The sequence below is a fragment of the Heterocephalus glaber genome, unplaced genomic scaffold (assembly GCF_053883595.1).
Source record: "Heterocephalus glaber isolate CG9 unplaced genomic scaffold, H.glaber_assembly_v1.0 deba00001610, whole genome shotgun sequence".
NCBI lineage: Eukaryota > Metazoa > Chordata > Mammalia > Rodentia > Bathyergidae > Heterocephalus > Heterocephalus glaber.
In genome coordinates, this window is record NW_028258381.1 from 19,325,985 (window position 1) to 19,351,680 (window position 25,696).

Below are 25,696 nucleotides of genomic sequence, written 5' to 3' on the forward strand. Positions count from 1 at the left end.
GAGGATTGCAAGTGCAAAGCCAGCCTGGGCAATTTAGCAAGACCCTGTCTCAAAATAAAAATTTTTAAAAGGGCTGGGGATGTAGCTCAGTGATAAGGTACTTACCTAGCTCTTGAAAGGCTCTAGCTTTGAGCTCTGGTGCTGAAAAAGTAAAACATAAATGCAAGGCAAGTGGATGTGTGGCCGAGTGTTCCTGCTTATTAGAGGAGAACTGTTTTTATTTTGCTATTTTTTTTCCTTCCCGTTTGCCAGTGGGGATCAAAGTCCTGCCTGGATGGCTGGCTTCCTGCTTTACAACGTGGGAAAGGAATCAGGAAGGGCAAAGAGGCTTTCTAAGCACCAGGAAGAGCAATAGCTGGAGGATCCCCTCGATGGTTTTCTTTCTGAAAGTTTTGTGTTTTTATTTTCATTTTTAGCACAAAGCAAACATATTCGCGAGCTGTCTGTTTTCTTCCCAGCGCCACCTGGCATTGGGATTGGTGAGTTCTGTGGTCGGCTGGGCCGTGCTTTCCACAGTGGCTTTGCTGTGCTTGGAGGAACCCTCAGGAGCAATCTGAGCACAGTGTGATTTGCTGAACACCAGCAACACTTTCAGCTCTGTTACCCTGTGGACCAGGCGCTTCTGGGAGCCATCAGGTAGCAGGTATTTTGCTTCCTTGCTGCTCCCATAACTGGTATTTGGTGTGGGGCATCTGGCCCTTAAATCCTCTCTTCATGCTGTTATCAATCCCTCTGAGTTTCAGCCAGTTACACTTAATTTTGTCCAATTGGCCTGCCTGCTGCTGGATAAACTTCTTATCCTCTTTTTGACAATCTTGGGCTTCAGGAAAGTCTGAGGGCAGCCACAGTGCTGGGTAGGAGATGGCTGTCACCATTGTAAGTGGCATTGATGAAGAGAAAGGACACCCTTGGTGCTTTTCAATCCATTATCCACCTACAGCAGAGCTCTCTCCAGGTCATTTTTAATAGGAGAAGCTTCTACCTTCCCATTGATATTCCAGGGCCAACGACTCAGCCTTTCCAAACATGCCCATCCATGAGCCTGCTTCACAGCCTTTAGGAGCATGAGCCTAATAAACCAAATGAAGCTTTGTTCTTGATAAATTATACAGTCTGCAGTCTTCAGTTACAGCAACTGAAAATGGACCAAGACAACCTTCTGTGCCCACTTAGCCATTGTAAAATGACCTACCTCAGAGGTGGTGGTGAGGAATGAGGTGCAATATTTGTACAATAAGTCTCTCAGTGCCTGGAATATCATCACTGTTCACCAAACCTTAGCTTTCGGTGATGTGCACATAATCAAGAATGAGCTTGTGATTGCCTTCAGTCCACACCTGATCTCCACTGTCTTCCAACTCTTTTTAGTGAGCACCTGCTATGTACCTGGCATCATTCCTGATGCAGCAGCTGGGTAATACAATGTTGCTTAGAAAGGTAACATTAATGTTCATAATTATACCCTTGCTCAAGTGTTTCTTGATATGGCTTTCAGGGTTGAAACAGGGACCGGGGAGGACCTTTGGTCTAACATGGGGTAGAAATTCTTGGTTTATGAAGGCCATGAGCAGGTGATCACGGTGTCACTCATTGTTATCTAGAGGACTGGTCTCCATCATCTACTTGCTGGCAGATAATGGGTGCTCAAACCACTTTATATTCGTGAATAAATTTGTAGTGGGGGTTGTAGCCTGGCTTTTTTTCATCTCTTTGATCAGGAGAAGTATTCTTAGTTATATTCAGCCAAGAATAGTAATGATTTGCAATGAAGTTGAAGAAAATCATGCACTGGAATTGCAAAAATGTTGCTTCATTGAAGGAAAGGAAGAGGGAAGAAAGGGAGGGAGGGAGGAAAGAAGTGAAAAGAAGGAAGGAACAAAGTAAGGAAGGGAAGAAGGAAGAAAAACTGCATTTTTCTCCTACCACAGTTCATTGTGGAACTGCTAGGCAGCTATCAGGAAATGAGTTGGGACTGAGTTGTGGGAGAATTGCTCAGTGCTTATGATGGAAGAGGTCAGCTTTGCCCTGCAATTTGCCAAAGGCCATCAGGGTGATGTATGCCTGACCCTTTCACTTCCTTTCCTTTTCAGACAGGACTTCTGGAGTTTTAACCATGGTGCACTTATTTTGATCTTTCTTTCTTCAAAACAAAACCTTCTCCAAGGTTAAAGAGTAGCAGACATAGCTTCACATACTGCAAATTTTCTTTTTCTTTCTCTCCTCCCTTCCTGCTCATATTTAAAGACTTCAGTAGGTGTTAGGAAATTTAAAAAATGCTATTGTAATTCCAGCACTCAGGAGGCTGAGGCAGGAGGATTGCCATGAGTTTGAGGCCAGCCTGGGCTACACAGTGTGTTCAAAGCCAGCCTGAAATACATAGCAAGAACCTGTCTCAAAACAAAACAAATAAAAGGCTCTTCTGTAAGTTTTAGAGATCTCCTATATGGCTATATTTAATAGTAATGTCTAGCTCAAATTGCTCAAAGAATAGATTTTAAATGTTCTTTTATCACAAAAAAGGTAAGTATGTGAGGTGGTAGATATGTTAATTATCTTGATTGGATCAGTGTGTGAGGTCCATACACACCCAAACATTACATTACACTCTATAAATATATAGAATTATTATTTGTCAACTAAAAAAGCAGCTAGACTTGCAATTTTAATATGAGCAATTTAAGAGAACATGGCTGTTCATAAACTGTATCAGATGTTTAAGAATCCAAATGAATACATTTGTAGGTTTGATTGACTGCATTTCTGAGTTGGTCAAGGACCTACTGACCTTTCTTGTTAGATTTGTACATCTTCCTCTTGAAGTACTTGAAATTTGGGGGAGAAATACTTATAAACATAGTATAAAATGTCTGAGGGAATTTAACCAAGTTTGTAAACAGGATTAATCATATGGAAATTTAATCTGAAAGCCCTATGAGAGTATGTACACTTAATGACTAAATTAATTTTAAATTAATAAAATTACAAATAAAAATGTTCTTCCAAAGCACAAGGAGGTTGCTCCCCTTTCTGTCCCTCCCCTCCTCCCACCAATCCCCACCTTCTTTCTTCTCTCCCTCCCTTCCCCCCTCTCTCATTTCCTAGCCCTTCTTTTTCTCTCTGTTTCTGTCTTTCAATCTTTCTTTTCTTAGAAACAACTTTTAAGGAAGGATTGTAACGGAATGAATGTTTGCCTCTCACACCCATTCCTATGTCAAAATCCTCACCCCTATGGTGGTATAATTAGGAGGTGATTAGGTCCTGAGGGGGGAGCTCTCAGGAGTGGGATTAGTACCCTTATAAAAGCGTCCTTAAAGAGATCCCTCATCCCTCTACCATGTAAGCCACAGTGAAAAGAAAGCCCTCTAAGAACAACCAGCCTACAGAATCTTCCAGCAGCTTGATTTTGGATTTCCAGCCTCCTGAACTGTAAGAAATAAATTCTATTGTGCATAAACTACCTGGCTTATGGTATTTTGTTGTAGTGGCCCAACCTAAGACAAGACTGAACCATCTGATAATTTACCACTTGTGGAAGGAATGTAATACACAAGAGGAAGGGAGAGAGGAGTGGAAGGAGATGGGATAGCATACCTCTTCCCTGTTGGAGCATTGTGGGATATAGCACATCCCTTCCTTGTGTTTTGCAGGGTGTGGGGACCAGCACCCTCCCACTGTGGATAAAGCTCAATCTGCATCCTCTAGTGTAAGTGCAGAATCGAGAGGGAGCTTGGAGTCCTGGGATCCAGGAGTAGGAGAGCAGTGGGTTTCCATTAAGAGCCTGTGGATGGCAGAAGAGCCAAGGAGCCTGGAGAGATCTGGCCCAGGGTTTTTTCACTCGCTGTCATCACCAGCATGGATAGGTTCCCTGTGCCTCAGCTTTTTGAAATCAGCATAATAATTTCCACCAGCCATGGTAAATTATGGAGGGGTGGGCTGGATCCGAGGTGACTGGCAGGAAAGTTCCTGGACCAGCTGTCCTCCAGGCCCTTCCCTTACTTGGACTTCACTGGGGCGGAGCAGCTGGATCATCTGACGCCCGAGACTGGGAAATGGGTTACCAGGAAGCCTCAGATTCTTCTTTGCAGGTCTGCAGAATTCTGGAGCAGCTGTGGAAAAAGAAAGAACACAGAGAAGTATGAGGGTTGCCTTCTGGAAGGAGAAAAGCCACTTCCTGTTGGCTTTCACACGCCCTTTATCCTTGGACTTCTGTCTTCTCTCTCATTTCAAGTAGAGGGTTGATAATATGGACATAGTCGTCAGGCAGCTTAGCATTCAAGACCAAACTCTGCCTCTTACCTATGAGCTCTCCCAGTGACTTGACCTCCGAGACTACACCTTCTTCATTTAATATTAAAAATACTTCCCTCATCTGTTCATTGTGGGGATTAAATAAAACATTTCACATACTGTGCTTAATACAATTCCTGTTAAGTTCTCCATTTATATTATTACCCTGTGTAATTTTCTTTCTTGAATCTTCTATTAGCTTTAGCTTTTTTTCCTTCCTGTTCATAGAGAAGGTACGGGAGAACAAAATATGGAAAACTGGGACTGTTTACTTATCAAGACAATGACATTAGGATATTGAAGCCATTTGTGTTTATTCCTTCTGTCTGTCCTTGTTTATTTCTCCTACGAGGATGAGCTCACCTCTTGGATCATTGCACCAAAGAGGGAAAAAACCACCTCCAGAGGTCCCCTTGTTGAGGTGTTGACATTGGCTGCTTTCCATTTTGTGCTGGGGCTGGCTACCCACTGGGAGTGCTGGTCTCATCATTTGCCCAGGCAGAGAGGTCTGATCTATGGGAACAGGACCACAGTGAGGTTCTGAGGTGGGAAGGACCAACATGTCTGAGATCACCAGGGAGATAGAGCCCACGAAGGAATATGAGGCAGAGTGGTCAGAGAGAGAACATGAACAGGGAGAGAGAAAGGCTGAGACAGGCACTTAGTGGTCCCCAAAGATATCCTCTTTTTAATCTCAGCACTTGTTAATATACAAGGCAAAGGGGACATTGCAGCTGTGATTAAGGTAAAGATTTTGGGCAGGAATATTATTCTGGATTATCTAGGTGCACCCAATATGATCACAAGAGTCTTGACAAGGGGAAAGGGAAGGTGGGGGAGGGAGGAGATGTAAGACTGGAAACAGAGGTCAGAACAGTACAATATCTGCTTTGGATTTGGAAGAGGGCTACCGACCAAGAATGCAGGCAGTCTCTGGAAGCTAGACCAGGCGAGGGATGGATTCCGTCCTCTATCCTCCAGTAGCAACTGGCCAACAACTTAATTTTAGTCCAGTGGGATTCTGACCTCCAAATAATAAAGATTTGTAAATAAATGAATAAATAAATAAATTTGGATTGTTTAAACCAATGAGTTTGCAGTAACTGGTTAAGGTAACACCGTTATGGTTAACAGTATTTAAAGGCTCAGGTACCTGGGTAGCACGAGAATGGGTGTCCCTGTATTTCGAGGCAGGGTGTGTGGTTTTCAAAGAAGGGTGAAGACAACAGCTTGGAAGGACATGGGACAGGAAAGCCAGCTGGACCACAAAGGATTAGGACTTGGCACTTTGCATACCTTTTGGGGTGAGCCAGGGTTTCAACTGATCCAGCTGGCTGTGTGGGCCTTCAGGGGCAGACAGAAGAAGAGTAGGCTGAGTTCTAGCTGCTGCTCAGGAGTGTGGGTAGATGGGTAGTGTGCAGTATAGAGGCACCTGGGAAGGGGGTAGGCCATACCCAGCTGGGCAGTTCTGCAGCCTCCTAGTGTGAAAAGTGCCTCTCAGAGGGAGACTTGCAGAGTCAGTGGTGAAGTTGAGTTTGAGATTTATGACTTTAGCCTAAGATGGCATCTGGAATACTATGTAAATAACCAGGAGTTGTAATAAATCAAAAAACAAATGAAAATTTGAGATTCCAGGTAGATACTGGTTTGGGGGAACAAGGTACACTCCAAGTACTAGAACAGGCTCCAGAGATGGAGCGGCAGAGGAGCTTTGGTAATGGGAGTCCAAAGCTGGCTGTCAGGGTGCTGGTCTGCTGGGGTTACTTCTTCCTACTCCTTGGGAGGAAGGCATGGAACACAGGGCAGCAGAGGTTGAAGGTCAAGAAGGCCTGCTACACAGAGTAGAGATGAGGTCAAGAACTTGGAGTAGACAGGAAAATCAAAGCAATAGCTACCAGGGAAGAAAGGGTGCCTTACTTAGGAGTTCTTCCCATGTTCCTGGTGGAGCCCGCCAGCGTGAGGATGGAGCAGATCAGAAGGTCAAAGCAGGGAGGAAGGAAGGTGAGAATGTGAATATTGACTGTAGGCTGCAGTGCTGGGGATTGAATCCAGGGCTTTACCAATGCTAGCAAGTGCTCACCACTGAGCTACCCCTCCACCCCCAGCCATCCGCTTTTATTACAGCCCTGTTTTAAGGTGAAGATGCTGAGGCCCCCAGAGGAAAAGACTTGCCCAGAGTTATGATGCTGCTAAGTGGCAAAGGCAGAACCAGCTTGAGGTCTCTGCACTCCCTGGCTCAGGCTGTTTTTCCTGCATGGCAGCCAGCTTCTAAACAGGGCCAGAGCATGATTTGCATTTGGCTTGGGACCATATGTGCATATTTTACAAGCATCGTACAATCTTGGCTCTCCTTTGGTAGGGAAAATACTATTTATTTGAACACCCGAGAACTGGACACCAGATTTGGTAAAGCTATTGCCTTTTCCCTACTGGGTGTGGGTCAAATGGAGTTGAGATGAGGTGGGAGAGGACTGGTAATAGGGCTAATGGATTCAGTGTGGAGATATGGCCCTTCCATTTTCTCTCTGCTCATTTTACATTGAAATGTCCTTCCATGGAATATTTCTGCGATGAAAACCTCTCCAAGAAGAAATCATTCACTATCCTTTATTATAGATGGCACAGTGAGATGTAAAAATAAATGAATTTGCAAACCAATATTTGTTGAGGAGCTGTTGTTCTGAATAGGGACACTGCCAACTCACATAGACTGTTGTTAGCAATTATGTACACCTGGGTCCTGTTTTCAGAGATTCTGCAGGGGTCCCTGTGCATCTAAAAGTCATTCTGAAGTACCTCAGAGATTGAGAGCCACAATGGTAAGTCCTTGTCTATGACAATGTCACTTTTGTGGGTTTGATCATCTTCGAGTGGCTTCCTAACTCCTGGGCTCCATGGCAGAGGCAGGAATGACACCAACAATGGGAATGATGTCACCAGCAAGCCCTGTGGGCTGACCAGAGTTTGCTGACTGCTTGCTTAGTCTCCTGTTTGGCTCTGTCTCATTAAGGGTCTGGAGTTCTGCTTCATTTTTTGGAGAAATTGTAAATTGGCATAGAATTCATGAATCTGAGGACTTGAATGTTTCCCTTGACAGTGTTAAAAGCCCATCACCTAAGCCTTTCCAAGTCCTCCCCTGCTTATGTACCACATGGGGCTCACACTTCCAGAGCAAGTCACCATCTCTTAGAACATGTGATTCCTATTAGCCTGCTGGCTTCCTCCAATGGTGCTGCTCTGGGCCTTCGAACGAATCCTTCTCTCTTTCTTGCTTTACCTGCTTGGCATAGGAGGGAAGGAGCACAGCACAGATTTTGCTCTTTGATGACAGTGGAATATTTCCAGATGCTAAGTGAATAATCCCTTTGGTTCTGCTGTACTTGCCAAGCAAGAGCATAACAATTGTGCGCTACAGAATAGAACAGAGAATAAGACAAAAGTGTAACAGGATGATTCTGAGAGCAGGCTGTGCTCGAGGAGAAATGAACACAGTGTCATTAGCATGCATGCTGGCCCACTTTTCCGGTTTTGTGTATGTTTTAAAGAATTTTGAATGGAAAGATTCTTGAAGGGGAAAGGTAAGAATAATTTGATAGAGCAAAAATATGTATGAATGGTGTGTGCCTCTGGTCCAATTCAAGAAGGTTGTATTTCTCTGAAAATCGTTGTTCAGTGAAAAGGCTGAGGTTGGCCGGAGCGGCAAAGGCAAGCAGACCTCTGCAGGAGGTGGTGCGGTAAAGAACTTAATCACACTTTGTATTCTCTCCCTCCTTTCCTGGTGTTGACTTGGTTGGGACATGTGTCACCCCACGACACCCACAGTTTAAAGGAGGAGAGGTTTATTTTGGCTCAGTCTTTAGAGGACTCAGTCTATAGCCCGCAGGCTCCAAGGCAGGAATGGGATGGTGTGAGGCCCTGTGTGGAAGACAACTGCTCATGTCATGGAGCCGAGGAAGCAGAGAGGAGGGAGGAGCCAGTGAGCGAGATGCAACCTTCCAGATCACATCCTCAGGAATCCACTGATGAGTACTGCGCCCCATGATCCAGTCACATTCTAAAGTCTCTACCTCTGAATACACAAGATTTTGGGGGACCTTCTAGATCTAAACCATGGCAGGACACATTTCTCAACACTGGAGGATGATGGGTGATATGCAAAGGTATATGGGAAAAAGAAAAGTGAGCACCTTAATGCTTGTGTGTAATGGAGTCAGTTTGATCTCAGATCGTGGATTTTCCTGGAATCCTGCAAGGGCTCCCGAGTCGGGCACTCTTCCTCACCCAGAATACCTGCAGTTCCTCTGGCAGTTGATCCGAGTTGCCTCCTGCAGGTTTTTCCTAACCCAAGGCTCTGCTCCTACAAGACCTCCAACAACAGCATATCAATTGCCACCTGTGTCGACTGCCTATTGCCTGATCATTGCATCCTTCTCCAGCTATGCCTGCATCACGGATCTGTTTGGTTCTGAGTCTGGGTCAGGTTCATTCCCAACATTCAGTCCATGGCTATGAGACCATCCCCCAAGCAAGGTTGTTTGACCTCCTGTAATGTTACCTTTATAATTCAGGAAAGCTTGAGCTGTATGATTTCTTTTCTTTTTGGTACTGGGGATCGAACTCGGGTCCTTGTGTTTGCGCAGCGAAACCACTGAGCTAAATCCCCAGCCGGCTGTATGATTTGTAATATCTTCACAGGTAGTCACACAACAGTCCTGGGAACTGGGTTGTGGTCTGAGGACCTTGGGTATGTTGCTTAACTTCTCTGGTTTGCGTCAGTGGCTTCATCTAGGGAAAGGGACAGTGGAAATTGAACCTTACACCATGCAACTCGGTGAACCAAATAGTCCAAAGGTGCTTTTATAGAAACAAGCTACATTAGTGTCTTTGTGAGTCTGTATTTGCTGTATTTTCAGTGTCTTTCAGCTCTCCGAGATGGCAGGGAGGAATCCTGAGTGGGATCCAAGTTTGTGGTTCACTTTGGCAAGCTGTGAGGGTATTTCAGGCGTATTCTAGAATCTCATCATGCATTGTTTTTTAGTGAAGCTATTTTATTCGAACATTTCACTTCCATGTGAAATGCCATAGTCTTCTACATCATAAATCCTACATCATAAAGCCACTTTTGGAATCATTTTAACAAACATTTTCAGAGCCTCTTTTCCATTTCTGTCCTCATCTTAATAACTGCTGTTGGATAATGAGTCTGACTGAAAGGTAAGAGGTATAACAAGCATTTCTGCAAAGTACAAACGGGACAAAATGCAGTTGCACGATGCAGGGATAAGTTCACATGCAAGCAGGGAGCATAGTTGGTTTGGAGTTAAAATATAAAATATCAACTGTACTGTGTAAATAAGGGCATCCTTCATATTTGTTCCACTGTGGTTGCAGAGAGGCCCATTGATTTTGAAATCACCTATGCTAAATTCTTTAGAAAAATTATGGTGTGTTTTAAAGGATCTGTCTGTATTTTAAATTTCAAGAAATTTCTCCTCTATATTTTAGCCCACACCTTTAGTGAAAATAAAACTGGCAACTCTTAGTGTTTATCCCATTAGTATTCAATTATATTTCCCAGATAAACAGCTGGAGGCCATCTCTTCAGTGACAAATGTGTTTGATTTGACTTAATCACCACCACAAGGCACATCATTTACTAACATTTGCTGTAGTACAATTTTAACAAGTAGGGTGATTCACCCAGGGAAGGGAGAGAAAAAGAATACAAAACATTGAGAGACAAAAAGAGACAAAGGAGAGCATGGAACTAGAGAGATAGCTGCACCCTTAAAAACCACACTTCTAGCTAGGTGTATGGCAAGAGGCTATCTATAATCCTAGCACTCTCAGAGACTGAGGCAGGAGGATTGAAAATTTGAAGCCAGCCTTCTGGCAACTCAGCAACTTAGCAAGAGCCTATCTCAAAATTAATAACAATAATAACAACAACAATAACAACAACAATGATAATAATAATAAAAGGGCTGGGGATTCCAGTGCAAAGGCTCTGGGTTCAATCTTCAGTACTGCAAAAGCAAAAACAAAGCAAAGCAAAACAAAACACCCTCCCCCAAATCTTCACTTTCATTGATGCATGTAATCTTGATAAAGAAAAATGTGCAAAGCATAATGGCACAACTTGGCAAATTATCCCAATTTGAAAATATATAATAGCACCCAGGTCAAGAAATGGAACATAGCCACACCCATAGTCACCTATGCTGGCCAGATTTTTGTTGCTGTGACAAGTATCTGAGAAAGTGAAGTGAGAGGAGAAAAGGCTTATTTTGGCTCATGGTTTCAGTGTATGGTGGGTAGGCACCTTTGCTTTTAGGTCTATGGTGAGACAGAAACCTCATAACAGAGGAAAGCTGCTCACCTCATGGCAGCCAGGAAGGAGGGAGAGAGAGAGGGAGGGAGAGAGAGAGAGAGAGAGCGAGCACACCAAGGACAGACAGATCCTTTAAAGTCACACCTCCAGTCTCTTACTTCCTCCAGCTGGGCCCTGCCTCCTCATAGCCCATTCAGCTATGAGCACATTAGTGGACTAATCCACCACTGATGAGATTAGCACCCTTCCCAACCAATCATCTCTTTAGGTCCCACTTCTGAACATTGCTACACTGGCGATCAAGTCTTTAATAATAAACAAGTCTTTGGGGTGGACACTTGATATTTAAAGCATAACACCACCCTTTCATGTCCTTTCCATGCCTTCCTGCCCCAAAGTAACTGAGGTCCCTAATTTATATGTTTTTAAGGATCTTGGCAAAATATCATTTGAACAGTGCTTAGCCAACCTGAGTCCTTGGTATTCCTGTGGACTAAGCTTTTCATGATGTAGGTTAGGCTTGCTCCTGTGCTCCCGAGTTTAATGGTGGCTGGAAGGGGAGCAGAGGGACAGGATGGGACTATGAGTCCTTCCCCCAGCATGTCCTGGGAGGCCACAGGAGTCTCTTTCCTTCAGCAATTTACCTCTTCAGCATGGCAGCAGGCAGACACCTGATCTGCTTGCTCCCTGAGTTGCTCTGAGGCTCTAATGACATAATGGATGTGAAAACACTCTGAGTAGGATGAAGTATTGTACAATTACTACATCCTTTAACCAGTGTGGTGGGTAGACATTGATAGCACAGGGATGAACAAAAGGAAGGCCAGTGTACATATATCCAAACCGAAAGAGCTTCTGATCCTAATGGTTTTAAATGGCCCTACATGTTTCTCTGAATTTAGAGAAATGCCATTAATTTAGCTCTTTAGGGCATAACCTAAATAAGGCTAGAGTCAGAGTATTCTCCTTATGATCTAATTGACCTTCTTCTGTTAGCTGTTCCTATTTCCCTGACTACCTCCAATTTATTAGAAATGCGAACAGTTGGTTATTTGTGAAGTGAATCATAATGTAACAGGTTCCTAGATTATTAGGACAAGAGTTAAGATATTACCTCCTAAGATTGGACTAGTTTTACACGAGAGGCTTCATATTCTAGGATTTAGGGTGCCAAACAGTGGCCCTTCTGGACTTCCCTACACAATCTCTGAAACACAGATTGATACTATTATAAACACTGCATTTGGCCTTGGCTAGATCATGGTGAGCAAAATAGTTATGTTCCTTGTCCAGTGACATTTTTAATTTCTCAGCAAGCTTTTTTATATCATTCAATTCCCTGCTTATTTTATGTCTTCATCTCAGTCTGTTATGGCTTTCCATTCCTAGCTTAGAGGCCAGCTTCAGCTTATCAAGAGTACATTTTCTGCTCTCTTCTGCTTCTGTCCGCCATCGCGTGCATGCGCTTGCCTCCGAGCCTAACCATGTCTTCTCACAAGACTTTCAGAATCAAGCGATTCCTGGCCAAGAAGCAAAAGCAGAATCGTCCATTCCTCAATGGATTCGGATGAAGACTGGTAATAAAATCAGGTACAACTCCAAGAGGAGACACTGGAGGAGGACCAAGCTGGGACTGTAAAGAATTGAACATGAGATGCAGGATATTTCTCTCCCCGGAGTCACAAAATAATACATTCTTTATCATGGTCAAGATTACATTACCATATCAAGCTTAAATACGATTGGCTGGACAGTTGAATGTGCTTAGTCAGGAATCTTGTTCTGTGATCACACTGAGTCAACAATAAATGTTTTGAAACCTTTAAAAAAAAAAGAGTACATTTTCTAAAACTCTTGTCTTCAATCCAGTAATTTGCTCCTCTTTTGAAGGTAGGTAGTGAAATTCTTTCCCACTTGATCTCCATTTTTGTTCCATTAAGTCTTCTGCTATAATTTTAATTATTATTGATTTATTTAGTGAGTGGTGGTGGCAGAAGCATTTCTTTTCTTGTCCTCAACAAAGGGAGATGTATTAGTCAGATTTCTGTAGCTGGGACCCAATACTCAGGACTTAAAGGAGGAGAGGTTTAATTTGACTCATGACTTCAAGGGGTTTAGTCCATGGTTAGCTGGCTTCAAGGGATAAACATGGTAGATGGGTGTGGTGGAACAAAGTTGCTTAGCTCATGGTGGCTGGCAAGGAGGCTACAGGAATAGTGTGAGAGAGGAAGGGGACAGGGACCATACGTCATGCCCAAGATCACGTCTTCATGACCTACCCAGATACACCAAGAAGTATGCTTCACTAGCCTGCTAGGCATTTTTTAATTCAATCAAGTTGATCTCACTATTAGGAGTCACAGGAAATATGTATAGTCGAGGTACTCACTGATGGCTGGATTAGGTGTGTTGATTGCTGTGTTAACTTTTGCAGTGGGCCCCACACTTTTCTTAGAGCTTTTGTGAATGTAACTCCTCAGACTAGTCCATAAGCTGTGGCAAGTTTATTCTAGGGACTTTCTACTGAAAAAGATGTGGCTTCTCACCATCATGGCCTAATGTTGTAAGTTGCACAGGCTGGGAAACTCTCCCTACAGCTCCTGGAATGCACTGTTATGGTGGTGTGGCCCATTGTTCCGAGTGCTACCTGCCAAGGACATGGTACTCCTGGACTCCTACCAACCTGATCCATCCATTTGGACTAGTTATGCTCTGGAAGTGGTAGATTCTCACTGAGTATTGAAAAAGAGCCTCTGATTTCAACATGGAGAGGTAGAGTTAGGGGGACTCTCATGGCCTCAAAAGTGAACATTCTTTCAGGAGAGGGACAGCTGCTAAAGTTTATGATGATCTTTGAACTGGATAGCAAATGGCAGAGAAAGAGGAGAAGAAAGAAGGATTGTGATGGTTAATTTTTTTTTCCTTTTCTGAGTTGGGGTCTTACTAGGTAGTCCAGGCTGACTTTGAACTTGCTATGTAGCCAAATTTTGCCTTAATCCTGAAATCCTTCTGCATCAGCCTTCCAAGTGTTACTTGGTTTGGGTAGTAGGGACTTTTTTACTGAGCTACATCTTTAGCCCTTTTTTGATATTTTACTTTGAGACAGGGTCTTGCTAAGTCACTAAGTTGCCCAAGTTGGGGGTCAAACTTGTCTTCCTCCCACTTCAGCCTCCCAGAGTGCTGAGATTACTGGTATTCACCACCAGGGCTGGCTTTGTGATGATTAATTTTGATTGTCAAATTGATTAGCTTGAGAGATGCCTAGGAGATTAGTAAAGTGCACTTCTGGTTGTGTCTGGGTGGGTCATGGGGCTGGGACCTTGGGGACTCTGTCTGGTCCCTGCCCCCTTCCTCTGTAGGTCTTCCTTGTCCTCTGTTTCATGGCTGACATGAGTTTTAGTGTTTCCTCCACCATGATACTACTGCTTTGAAACCAGCTGACCATGGACTGAGACCTAAGAAACCCTGAGCTGAAATTAACCTTTTCTTCCTTTAAATTGTGAATGTAAGGTATTTCACCCCAGTAACAAAATGCTGACTAATACAGGTGTGTCTACCATCAACCCAAGGGAATCACTGCTTGTGTTTTCCTTGTGGTTCCTTTTGCCTCATAGGGGAAAATCTCCCCTGTTCTATTTAGAAAGATGTTGACTGCTTGTCCTGGTTTTTCCTGGTGTTGTGAATTTTATTTTTTTCTGTGTTTTAAAGACATTTTAATTAAAAGTTGAGAAAGGTTATTTCAGGACTGCTAAGCAAAAGATATTTAAAATAAAAAGTTGAAGACAGCCCGTTACTGTTCATTGTTATAATCCTTATATGTATCCTTTTCCTTCAACCTCTCTTCTTCACATAATGAAGTTCTTTGTTTTCTCCCATCGCAAATACTATTTCTGTAAAATACTCCGAGCTTTTCTATTTCCATTTAAATATAATTGGAAGGAAACTTTTTCTATCAGCCTAATATTGTTTGGTAATTAAACCTACTTAAATAGGTCAATTTGTGTGTGTGTATTTTCTAGTCTTGATATATTTGAACCTACAACTCGGTTTGAACCCTGCTTTAAGTAGATCAGAGATGTTCTCTGGGATTTATTTCCCTCCTCTGAATCTCTACTTTTTGTTAGACTTTTATGTCCTGAATACTTAATTATTTTTCTTCTTTCCCTCTAATCTTTCAAGTCAAAATGACACAGTATGATATTCAAATTAACCTATTTCAGGTACATTTTAGTCTTTTTCTGTGTGATCAGGTACAATAAGTTAAAAATTACAGTCAGCTCTCTGTATCAGCAGGTTCTGCATCCACAGTTGGTCAAGCACTGATTGAAAATATTTGAAAAAAATTTTATCTGTACTGAACACATACAGGCTTTTTTTCCTGTCATTATTCCCTTCATGGTACAGTATGAAATCTCCTAACATAGTATTTGCATTTTATTAGTTATTATATGTAATTTAGGAATGATTTAAAATGTAGGGGAGGATGCCAGTAGGTTATATGCAAATACGATGCTATTTTATATACAAGACTTGAGCATCTGTAGATTTTGGTATCCACAGAGTCCTGGAACCAATCCCCTGTGCATTACAAAGGATGACTGTCTACTGCTAAAGTTGTCTTTGATAAATGATGTCCAAAAGTCCTGGGCCTCTCCTCTGTTTGCCCTTATTCCTTGGAAGTTTCTCCCCTCTCTCAGTGTTCGATAATCTCCATGTACTGAGCCCAACGGTAGTAGTAGCTCCAACCCAATCTCTCCTCAACCCTGCTCCTGCATATCCAGCCATCTGGTTATGTCCTATACTAAGTCAAAGAAGCATCCCCCAATTAAAAACACCCAAAGAGAACTCTTGATTCATTCTTTCCTGCCCAAATCCTCCCAAATTCACAGCTCCCATGTTCTCATCTCAGCAATCCCATTCTGCCAGTTGTCTAGTCAAAAACTTTAGAGCCATCCCAAACTGTTCTCTGTCACATGACATGCAATCCATCAAGACATGCCAGCTCTAACCTCCAAACACATCCTGAACCTGTCCCCTGCTCACCACCTCCTCTTCTCCACCTCTACCTCCTGACTTCTCTTTCTTTTTTTTTTTTTTTGAGGGGGGTGGTGGTGGTTGGATAGTGGTAATTGTACTCAGGGTCTTTGCACTAATCCACATCCCTAGATCTATTTTTATTTTATTTTATTTTATTTTATGACAGGGTTTCACTAAGTTTCCCAGGCTGGGCTCAAACTTGCCATCCTTCTGCCTCAGCCTCCCAGAGTTCTGAGAATTCAGATGTGTACTACCTCAGCTAGCTCTGATTTGTTTTCTTATTTCTCTTGATTCCCTGAAGTCGAGTCCCCTCCCTTACCCTCACAGCATCCACACAGCATTCCTCACAGGTGGAATGATCTACCCATCTACAATGCAAACCAGATCGCACCCCTCCTCTGTTCTGAACCATCTCCTAGCTCCCCATCTCATCAGAACAAGATGCAAGGCCCTCTTGTGCTGTGTGTTCTTGCCCAGGCCTCCTCCTCTTTACTTCCTGTCTTCTTCCCTTCCTGTCCTCTGTGCTATTGGAACATCCTCCCACCAACATCTGCATGGCTCAGGCCCTCCTTCCCTTATGTTTGTACAAATATTACTCTATCAACATACAGTTTTGGGACGCCTGTCAAAACTCAGATGGCTATAGTTGCATGGCATCTACATGTCTTTTAATGCCAGTGCCATGTTTTCGTCAGTATAGGTTTGTGGTATAATGTGAAATCCAGTACCACGGTGCCTCCCTTTTGCTTTTTTTGCTCAGGATTGCTTTGGCTACTTTGGGTCTCTTTTGATTCTATATAAATTTTAGAATTTTGTTTTAGGTCTGTGAGAAGGTTGCTGGTATTTTACTAGAGATTACATTAAATCTTTAGTGGCTTTTGGTATGGGAAGAGGTATGGAGATTCCTCAAAGACTAAAATTAGAAATTCTGATTGACCCCGTTATACCTCTCTTAGGTATGCTCCTGAAAAAATTGAAGACGTCATATTATAATGATACATGCATGTCCATGTTTATAGCAGTGCAATTTGCAATAGCAAAGCTCTGGTTATATGCTAGATACCTGTCAATATATGAGTGGGTAAAGAAAATATCATGCCTTTTGTGGAAAAATGGACTGTAGTGCTAAGCAAAATAAGATAGATACAGAAATTTAAATATTGCATGGTTTCTCTTGTAGGAGCAACCTAAAACATGAATAAATAAGTGAATAGAATGAAATAAAGGAGAGAAGGGAGGTTTTGGAGATGGGGAAGGGGATTGTGGGAGGGAAGCAGCAAGGGAAAGGGTTATAAAGGGTTCAAAAATGATCAAGATAAGTTATATGCATATACCAGTTTCCCTAAACAAACATCATTATTTCTCTATTGCAAAAATACACCAATAAAAAATTAAGAAAAAAAATCTCACTTTATCAGCGAAGTGATACCCCCCCTGTTAACACAGCACCCTCAATCACCCAACCCTTTGACCTCACTTCATGTTTTTGCATAGCACTTGACACATCATATATTTATTGGTTTATGTGTTTTCCCATTGCTACATCTTTAGGGCTTAGAACAGCTTCAAGCACAACCTTAGCACACCAGTGTATGAATGAATGGATTCTAATACCCCAGGTTTGTGCTTCTCAGTTCATTAACTGTCATCACTCTCGTCAGTAGTTTTCAAAGTATATTTCTGCTATAGACCATTTACTGCAGACATAGTCTTATGGGAAGGCCAATGATGTATGACAGAGGTAACTGGAGTGGCCTGATTCAGCAGAAGGGTAAGAATGAGGGCAGAGCAGCACTCCTCTGCCTCCAAGCTCCTTTCACCTCTTCCCCTCCCCATCAAAGCATGAGTATGTTTGAAGACCGTGAATGCAAACGTTATCTCAATCCCGTTAACTATCAGAGGAGGCAGATATAATTACCCCCATTTCATAAATGGGGTAAATAATCAGATGGGATAAATTGGCTACAATGATGTGGTAAAGAAGCCACAAGACCATAGGGTGGCTCAGTCAGATGCCAATCAAGCCTGCTAATTCTAAATCAAATCAAGACTTGTCCCTCATACTCCTTGCTTGCTTTCCTATCTCTCTTCCTGATTAATCATCCTTTGGTCTTGGTATCTTCTTTTATTTCAATATCTCCCTTTCTATTTACACTCTTTGCAATACCATATGGTGGGGCTTTTCTTTTAGAGACTTCTCTGGCCAGAATCCTGATAATTACTTTCATTTGTTTGCTGAGGTTTCTTTTTCGATCTGGGAAATATTTTCTCAATAATTTCCTTAATTATGATTTCAAGGTTACTTACCTTTTTTATTCCTCTAGGGACTTATATTAATCATGTTGGATGATCTTGACCTACTTTTAGGGCCATCATATTTTATCTCTTGAAAAACAGAGAGCCGTTTATTGAAATCTGTTGTTTTAAGATGGAAATCATCACACTCCCTTTTGCTTTTGCTTTTTGTAGTTTCCATTATCCTCACTCAACTGTGGTCTGAAAATATTAAATGGAAAAATCTAGAAGCAAACAATCCATATGTTTTAAATTGTGCATGGTTTTGAAAATCATGTTGAAATCCTGCACTGTCCTGCTCCCTCTCACAAAGATGTAAATTGTCCCTTTGTCTAGTGTATCCATCCCATATACATTACCCTCACATTAGTCACTTAGTAGCTCTCTCAGTTATCAGATTGACTGTGGTGGCAACACCCTGCTTGTGTTCAAGTAACCCTTATTTTTCTTAACAAAGCTTCAAACTGGCAATATGGATATGCCACAGAAAAGCCATGAAGGGATTCTTTGAGTCAAAGATGAAAGCTTATCATAGCTACATGTATGAGAAAACACAGTACACAGAGTTTGGTTCATATTTTGCTCACTGACACAAAATACTTGATACCTGAAACTTAAAAGAGAAGTTTATTTGGTTTGCAGTTTCCAGTGGGTTCAGTCCAAAGTCAGCTGGCTCCCAGGCAGCATGGTGTGAGGGCCTGGGTAGAGGACAGCTGCTCATTCCATGGAAGCCAGGAAGCAGAGGGGAAGGGAGGAGCCAGGGATGAGAATAAACTCTTCCAGGTCATGCCACCAGTGATTCACCTCCTCCAAGCAGGTCTTATCCCCTAACAGCACATTCAGCTACTGAACTCGTCAATGAATGAGTCCATGGATGGGCCTAGTATCCACGTCATCCAATCACCTCCACACACATGAAGCTTTTAGGGAATATTTTAGATCTAAATCATAACAGTCTTTTCCCTGGCTCCAGGCACTCACCGAGGGTCTTGGAACTTAGCCTCTTGAAATAAATGTGTATTGGGGATGACTATAATTGATTTTTACATTACAGATTTCTTTCTTTTCTGCATTCTCTATTCTTTCCATCACCAAAATCATAGGCTGAAAATCTGTACTTTGTCCTCTGTTTCTACTGACCAACTCCTTGGGGTGAGCCCACTTGTGTTAGTATTGTTCCTGTAGGCAAATGACACTTTAGATAGAAAATGTCAACACTAACTATGTAAAGTTTCCCTTTTTGTTCAAATAAGAGATTTTTTTCTAGATTCTAAAAAAAATCCATAGCCAGGAGTGCTCCATTCTCTCCTTGGACACACTGAGAAGAAAATCTATGTTAAACTTACCAACACATGATCATACAGTTCGGGGACACGAACATTTATGCAACTTTAAATTGATAAATCGTAAACTTGAGATCATTTATTTAAAAAGAAACACCCGATTGGTTTTTGACCATGAAGTTTTCAATTTCCCCAGCATTCTATTATATAAAATTTCAAATACACAGCCAAGTTGAAAGGATGTTACAGTGAGCACCCATATACCCATCACTCAGATTTAATACAAACATGTTAATCTGTTTGTTGAATTATTTATCAAGCTATACTCTAGAAAAATTTTCAGTAGTACCACTGACTGACTCTTCAATAGGAGAGGAACTTATGAATTCTTTCAACAAATTACTTCTCTCTGAACTTCAAATCCTCCTCCTCTATAGAGTAAGTGTTTGGAGTAGACAGTGGTTTTCTGTGTTTCATAGAGCCCTTCAGTGGTGTAGAAGGGTCTGACATAGAGAACTCTAGTTCCATGCAAGTGCCTGAGAATTCATGTTGCACCAAACTCCTCTGTGGGCGCTGGATGGAGAGTATTAAAGAGTGGGATCTGTGTGGGCAAGCCAGGCTCCAGGGTCTCCCACAGTGTCCATCAGAAAAGCTGGCTTGAATTCTTTCAGATTTTGGTTTTCACATGTCTTAGTCCATTTTCCATTGCTATAAATAAAAACCACAGGCTGAGTAATTTATAAAGAATAAAGATTTATCTATCTCATAGTTCTGAAGGTGGTTGCTATTGGTCAGGCCCTTCTTGCTGTGGGGACTCTCTGCAGGACCCCAAGGTGGCCCAGGACATTACACCGTGAGAGGGAAGCAAACAAGATGCAGGCCCAAGTTGGCTTTTGTCACAGAGCCACTATTGAGAAAATCCATTAATCCATTGCCATTAATGAATTAATCCATTCATGAGGGTGGTGTCCTCATGGCCTAATCACCTGTTAAAGTTCCTACCTCTTCATACTTTAAAACAGAGATTAAATTAATGTTGGTGGGAACATTTAAGCCATAACATATTTGCAAGGGGAAATTGTGCAGCTATGTATATTTTGAAAATTCTTGGACAGCATGATTTTAAAATTCCTTTTGAGGCCATAGAAAGGATATGTATGGTCTTCCTAGCTAGCTTATAAACTTTTAAAGGGGATGAACAAACTCTCATATTTGAGACCCTTGTATGCACTAGGCATTTTGCCAGATCTTTTTCCTTGTTATTGCATTTACTTCTCATAACAACCCTATAAGACGGGGATTGTTAACCTTACTTTACAGTGCAAAAATCCAGGACTTAGCAAATTGACTCACTCAAAATTACTTGGCCTGTGGTTAGAGGAATTAAGTGTATAGTGATACATGGGGCCTCCAAAACAAGAAGGCCTTTATCTATTGGAATACTTTATTTGTTGACAATACTTTATTAAGGTAGTCATGAAACTCTTGGTCAAGAAATCTTCTGTGTTTCAGCCCCAGCATGTTGAAAACACAGAATTCACCTTTTAGCCACAAAGGCTGTTATACCAGGACTATGATAGGAGAATCTAAGACTGAGGGGATGGGAGTGAGAATCGAGGTTAAAGCAAACGTATGTTATTTTTTCATTGAGGTCTTTGTCATCTTTATTTTTTTATTTCTAGCTTCCAATCTCATGTCCTGTATTGAAGAGCCTTCTTATTAATGTGATGTTGGGAGAGTGAAGTGTACTACCTTCAGAAAATAGAGATCTTTCATCTTGGATCTTTTTGGGCAATATTATGACCAACTGGATATCTTCTTATGGGTCTTTGCCTCTAGAAACAAGTGAAATAGAGATAAGGATCAGTTACAATTCATGCTTCACAGTATCTGCAAAGGTTTCTAATGGTAGCTATAGCAATGATCTAGATTATCAGTGATGGTATTTTGATCACAGCATCTTATTCTATGATGGTTGCTTTACATGTTTCTTGATCCTCAAGCATATGGGTTTCTTTCCATTATAGTAGATAAAATGGATTCTGCCACTCTCTTGTTGTGAATGCAGAATTTCTGGAGTTTCTGTCCTTTGATAAGAAAAACAGAGAGAATGCCCACTTGCCTACTCTATGTTGTACTTTTTCCTCTGATATGGAAACAGCATTTTTTTTTCCTATTATCTCAGTATCCTTTGTATCAGTCAGGTTGGGTTAATTTATGCTGCAATAACAAAAAAACCCCAAATTCCAGTGACCAGAAACAACAGAATTTAATTGCTCCCTCACTACATGTCCTTTGTGTATCAGCAGTATTTCTCTGTTAGTTACAATCAGCCCAGGGCCCAAACAGGGGGAATATCTACCATCTTGAACATTACAGGTTATTTTGGAAGATGGACAGACAGCCTGGTTGTGTCTTCACTAGGAATTGAGTGCTCAGCCTGAAATTGATACACATTACTTTCATTCCTGTTTCAATGGTGAAATCTAGTTAAATCTAGTTATGCAACTCCATTCAAACATGAGGAATCCAGAGACACCATCCTACCACGTGCTCAGAAGGCAGAGTCCTGGAAGAATTTTTGAAACACAACATGTCAGCTTCTGGTCCTATGTCATATCTTTAAAGACCAAGTCAGTTCCTCTATTATTCTCTTCATAGTTCTATTTTCCACCCACTTCTCTACACATAAGCTTGAGTAAAGTCTCTCTCTCATTATGTCAAAATTGCAATCTTTTTTTGGGGGGTACTGGGGATTGAACTCGGGTCTTTGCACTTGCGCAGCAGGCAGCAAAACCACTGAGCTAAATCCCCGGCCCCACAAAATTGTAATCTTAATATAGTGCAAATATACAATGCCTTATTCCCTGGCCCCTTGGACAGATTCATTTTCTCATCCATTTCATTCACAGAATTTCAAATTCTTTCCAAAGAATCCAAGCAACTTCTCAGAATTTTGAGGAGCAATATAGTGAAGATTTTGTAGGAATGGTAGAGGGACAGATGTCACTGAGGTATCTCCCACTTCAGTTTGATCTCCCATTTCATAGTTATTAGTTCCCTGACTTTTAAAAGTTGCCTAGCATCCACTGGGATGCTATGACTTGGTTTTGCAAAAATACTGTGGTAGAAATGATGTATATGATTTCTGAGCATGATTTTAAAGAAGGGGGTTGCCATCTCCAATGTCTTTTTCACTTTCCACCAGCTAAAACCAAAAAACTCAAAGGCCTTAGGATATGGTAAATCCACAAGATAGAAGGTTCCATAATCACCAGGGACTCTATCTTAGATACTTTTCTCATTGCTGAGACAAAATACCCAACATCCACAAGTTAAAGGAAGAAAGGTTTATTTAGCTAACAATTTGTAGAAGATTTAGTTCATAGTTGGCTGGCTCCAGGGGAGGGTGGCATGGGGAACTGCAGAGGAGAAACGGTTCATGGCAGGCAGAAGACAGAAAAAACAAGCCAGAAACATGATATAACCACAGATCTTTTTGTCCCTTATATCTTACCCGGGCTACCCACCCTTAGGGTAGCAGCACAAACTCTAGATCCAGCTACCTCCAAAAAGCCCCACCTATGACTGCATGAGGCTTCGGGGGACATTTAAACACAAGCCATAACATTCTCCCCTGACTCCCCAAACACTCATGTACATCCTTTTATGCAAAAGGCACTTAGTCCATCTCTAAGAGTTGCTAAAATCCTAACAGTTTCAGCCTTGGTGAAAAGTTCAAGTCCCAAGTCTCCTCTGAGATTTAAGGCAAAGTCCTAGGTGCAAGCCCCTGTCTAAATGAAAAGAAAGTTAAACACTTCGACATAATAGCACAAAAGAGAAATTTCAATTCCAAAAGATACAAAGAGGGGGAATAGAAAGGAATGGGAACAAACCAAATCCAAAATCTAGCAGGACAAATATTAAGTCCTGTAGTTCCATGTCCAGCACCTGAGGCAATCGGTGGCAAAATGTGAACTCCAAAAGGGTTCAGTGGATGCACCCCTATGGCATTGCTAGTGGTGGTAGCTCCCATGGCTTTTCTCTGGGGCCAGCTCTACTCCTTCCTTGCAGTTTTCCTCATCCAATCCATGTTCCTGGCTTGTCCAAACTTCTGGGGTCTCCACAGCACCTTTGGCTTCTCATTCGCAGCTTCACATACTGCCTTCTCAAGGGCAAACTGCCTTCCCTCCCAGGTCTTCTGAAATCTGAGTGGAAGCCTTCCTTACCCCACAACTCTTGCATTCTGCATGCACCTAAACCAGCACCATGTGGATGATGTCAAGGTCTGCTACCAGCTGAAGCAGTAGCTAGGCTTCCTTCCCTCTTGGCTGTAAGTGTTGAGTGTCTGTGAACCAAATCTTGAGGAACAACTTTCTTAGGCCACCGCCATCCTGGAACATGGTGCTCTGTGATTCTTTTCTCAGAGAAAAATCTTTCACTTTTGCAATTTTGAGGCTGCAAAGGGTGGATTCCAGCTGCTTCTTGTGATGCCTTCAGGCCATCCTTTCCATTCCCCTATTTCTTCTCAGCAGTCAAAATCTCTGTTCTATCTTTGTAGCCTACCACTTTACTGGAGCTTCCTTTGTAGCCAAATTCACATTATACATCATTCTGCTGGGCTCTTTGCTCTTAATTATCCACATAGATCTGACTAAAAGCCCCCAACAGCACCCATACCACTCCTCAACATTAGACTGTCTTGAAATTTCTTCTGCCTGTTTAATTAGTCCACCACCCTTAATTTCAATCTCAGGCAAAGTCTCTGAAAAAGGGCAAAAGTGCAGACAAACTTCCTGCTAAGACATAACACACATGTTCTGGAGTCCAACAACCAATGAAGTCCTTCTTCCCAAAAGAAACTTCTAGAGCCTGGTCTTTCTATCAGCAGCATTTCTATCAGCATTCTGGTCTTCTGAGCTCTGACCAGAATCTCCCATCAAGTACAGCCTCAGGGGTTCTGGCTCTACTTTTTCAGCAGGCATCTCTGAACCTTTCCAACATGGTCAGGTACAGTCACAGCAGTGACCCCACTTCTCTGGTACCAAATTCTGTATTCATTACTTTTCTCATTGCTGAGGCAAAATACACAACATCCACAAGTTAAGGGAGGAAAGGTTTATTTAGCTCACAGATTGTAGAGGTTTCAGTTCATAGCTGGCTGGCTCCAGGGCAGGGTAGCATGGCAGGGGGCATCTCAGAAGAGAAACAATTCATGGCAGGCAGAAGACGACAAAAGCAAGCAAGCGATTAGACATGACCACAGCTCTTTCTGTCCCTTATATCTTGCCCAGGCTACCTGCCCTTATGCTGGGTAGCACTCACACCCTTCATCCTAGCATCACACCGTGAATCAATCCCAGCATCACATCCTTGATCCCAGCCATACACACCCTAGATTCAGCCACCTCCAAAAGCCCCATCTATGATTGCTTGAGGCTTTGGGGGACATCTAGATACAAGCCATAACAGACCATAATCACCATGTGGAGAGAAGCTATATATTCACCAGGAATGTCTGTAGGAGAGTTTTGTGTAAGTGAGAGATTATTCAGTGATAAACTTTTGGGGTCTGTTTGTAGTAGCTGACATTATCCTAACAGACACAGGGATTTATATCATGTTCAACTCAGCCAGTAACTCTCTTAGTAATTTTTATTCTTCCAACTCTGTCTCTGGCAAAACTGGTAGTATTGTTCTCTTCTTCTCCTAGGCTTTCCTAGGTAACACATGATTTTACTCGTTTTACTTCCTTTCTTTTGTTCCTTCTTCTAGGACTATTACCCTCCAATCAAATTCTTGTTTTTCTGACCAATGTTTTAATGAGATCTATTCGGTCACAGTTTCTGACAGTGAACCACATTCCTATAGTCCTGAAGGAATTCAGAAAAGTCTGTTTAATAGAACCCATTATTTGAAGAAAGTTGAGAAACCATCTTTAATTCCTTGAACTTGCTTTAGGGATTTTAATTTCTATTCTAAATGGATTATCAACTATTTCCTCCTAAAACATGGCCTGCTGGACATTTAATGTTCTCCATCTTGTCACATACATATCCACTGATATGGAAAGGCATTGTAGGGCCATGGACAGACCAGGAAACTAGAAGAACTAGGCACCAGTTCTAACTCAGCCTATCAGCACTGCATAACCACAGATAAATTCACTCTCTTTTCTGAATGTCAGTTTTCAAATCTTGGACCAAGAGAATACCCCTGGAAAGACCAAGAGAACTCTTTGTACTCCTGTCATATAGATCTTTATTGGTTCTATTCTTTGTGGTGTGGATGAGACTGGGGTTTATTTCCAAAAAACCAAATGGACATAATTCTAGACTCAAACTCAACATGTAGACTCATAGAGCAACATTATCTTGATTATTTTGATGCATGTCAGTTCCATTCCTTTAAGGAAAATGTGTAAGCACCTATGTTTGGTTTGTTTGCTTTAATTCCAGTTAGA

At 42.0% G+C, this 25,696-nt stretch overlaps 2 pseudogenes; one reads left to right on the top strand and one right to left on the bottom strand.

Moving 5' to 3' along the window:
- Positions 1–274: 274 nt before the first annotated feature.
- On the bottom strand, positions 275–4,662 carry LOC101713891 (large ribosomal subunit protein eL32 pseudogene; annotated as a pseudogene).
- A 7,396-nt stretch (positions 4,663–12,058) lies between these two features.
- On the top strand, positions 12,059–12,452 carry LOC147822632 (large ribosomal subunit protein eL39 pseudogene; annotated as a pseudogene).
- Positions 12,453–25,696: the final 13,244 nt, after the last annotated feature.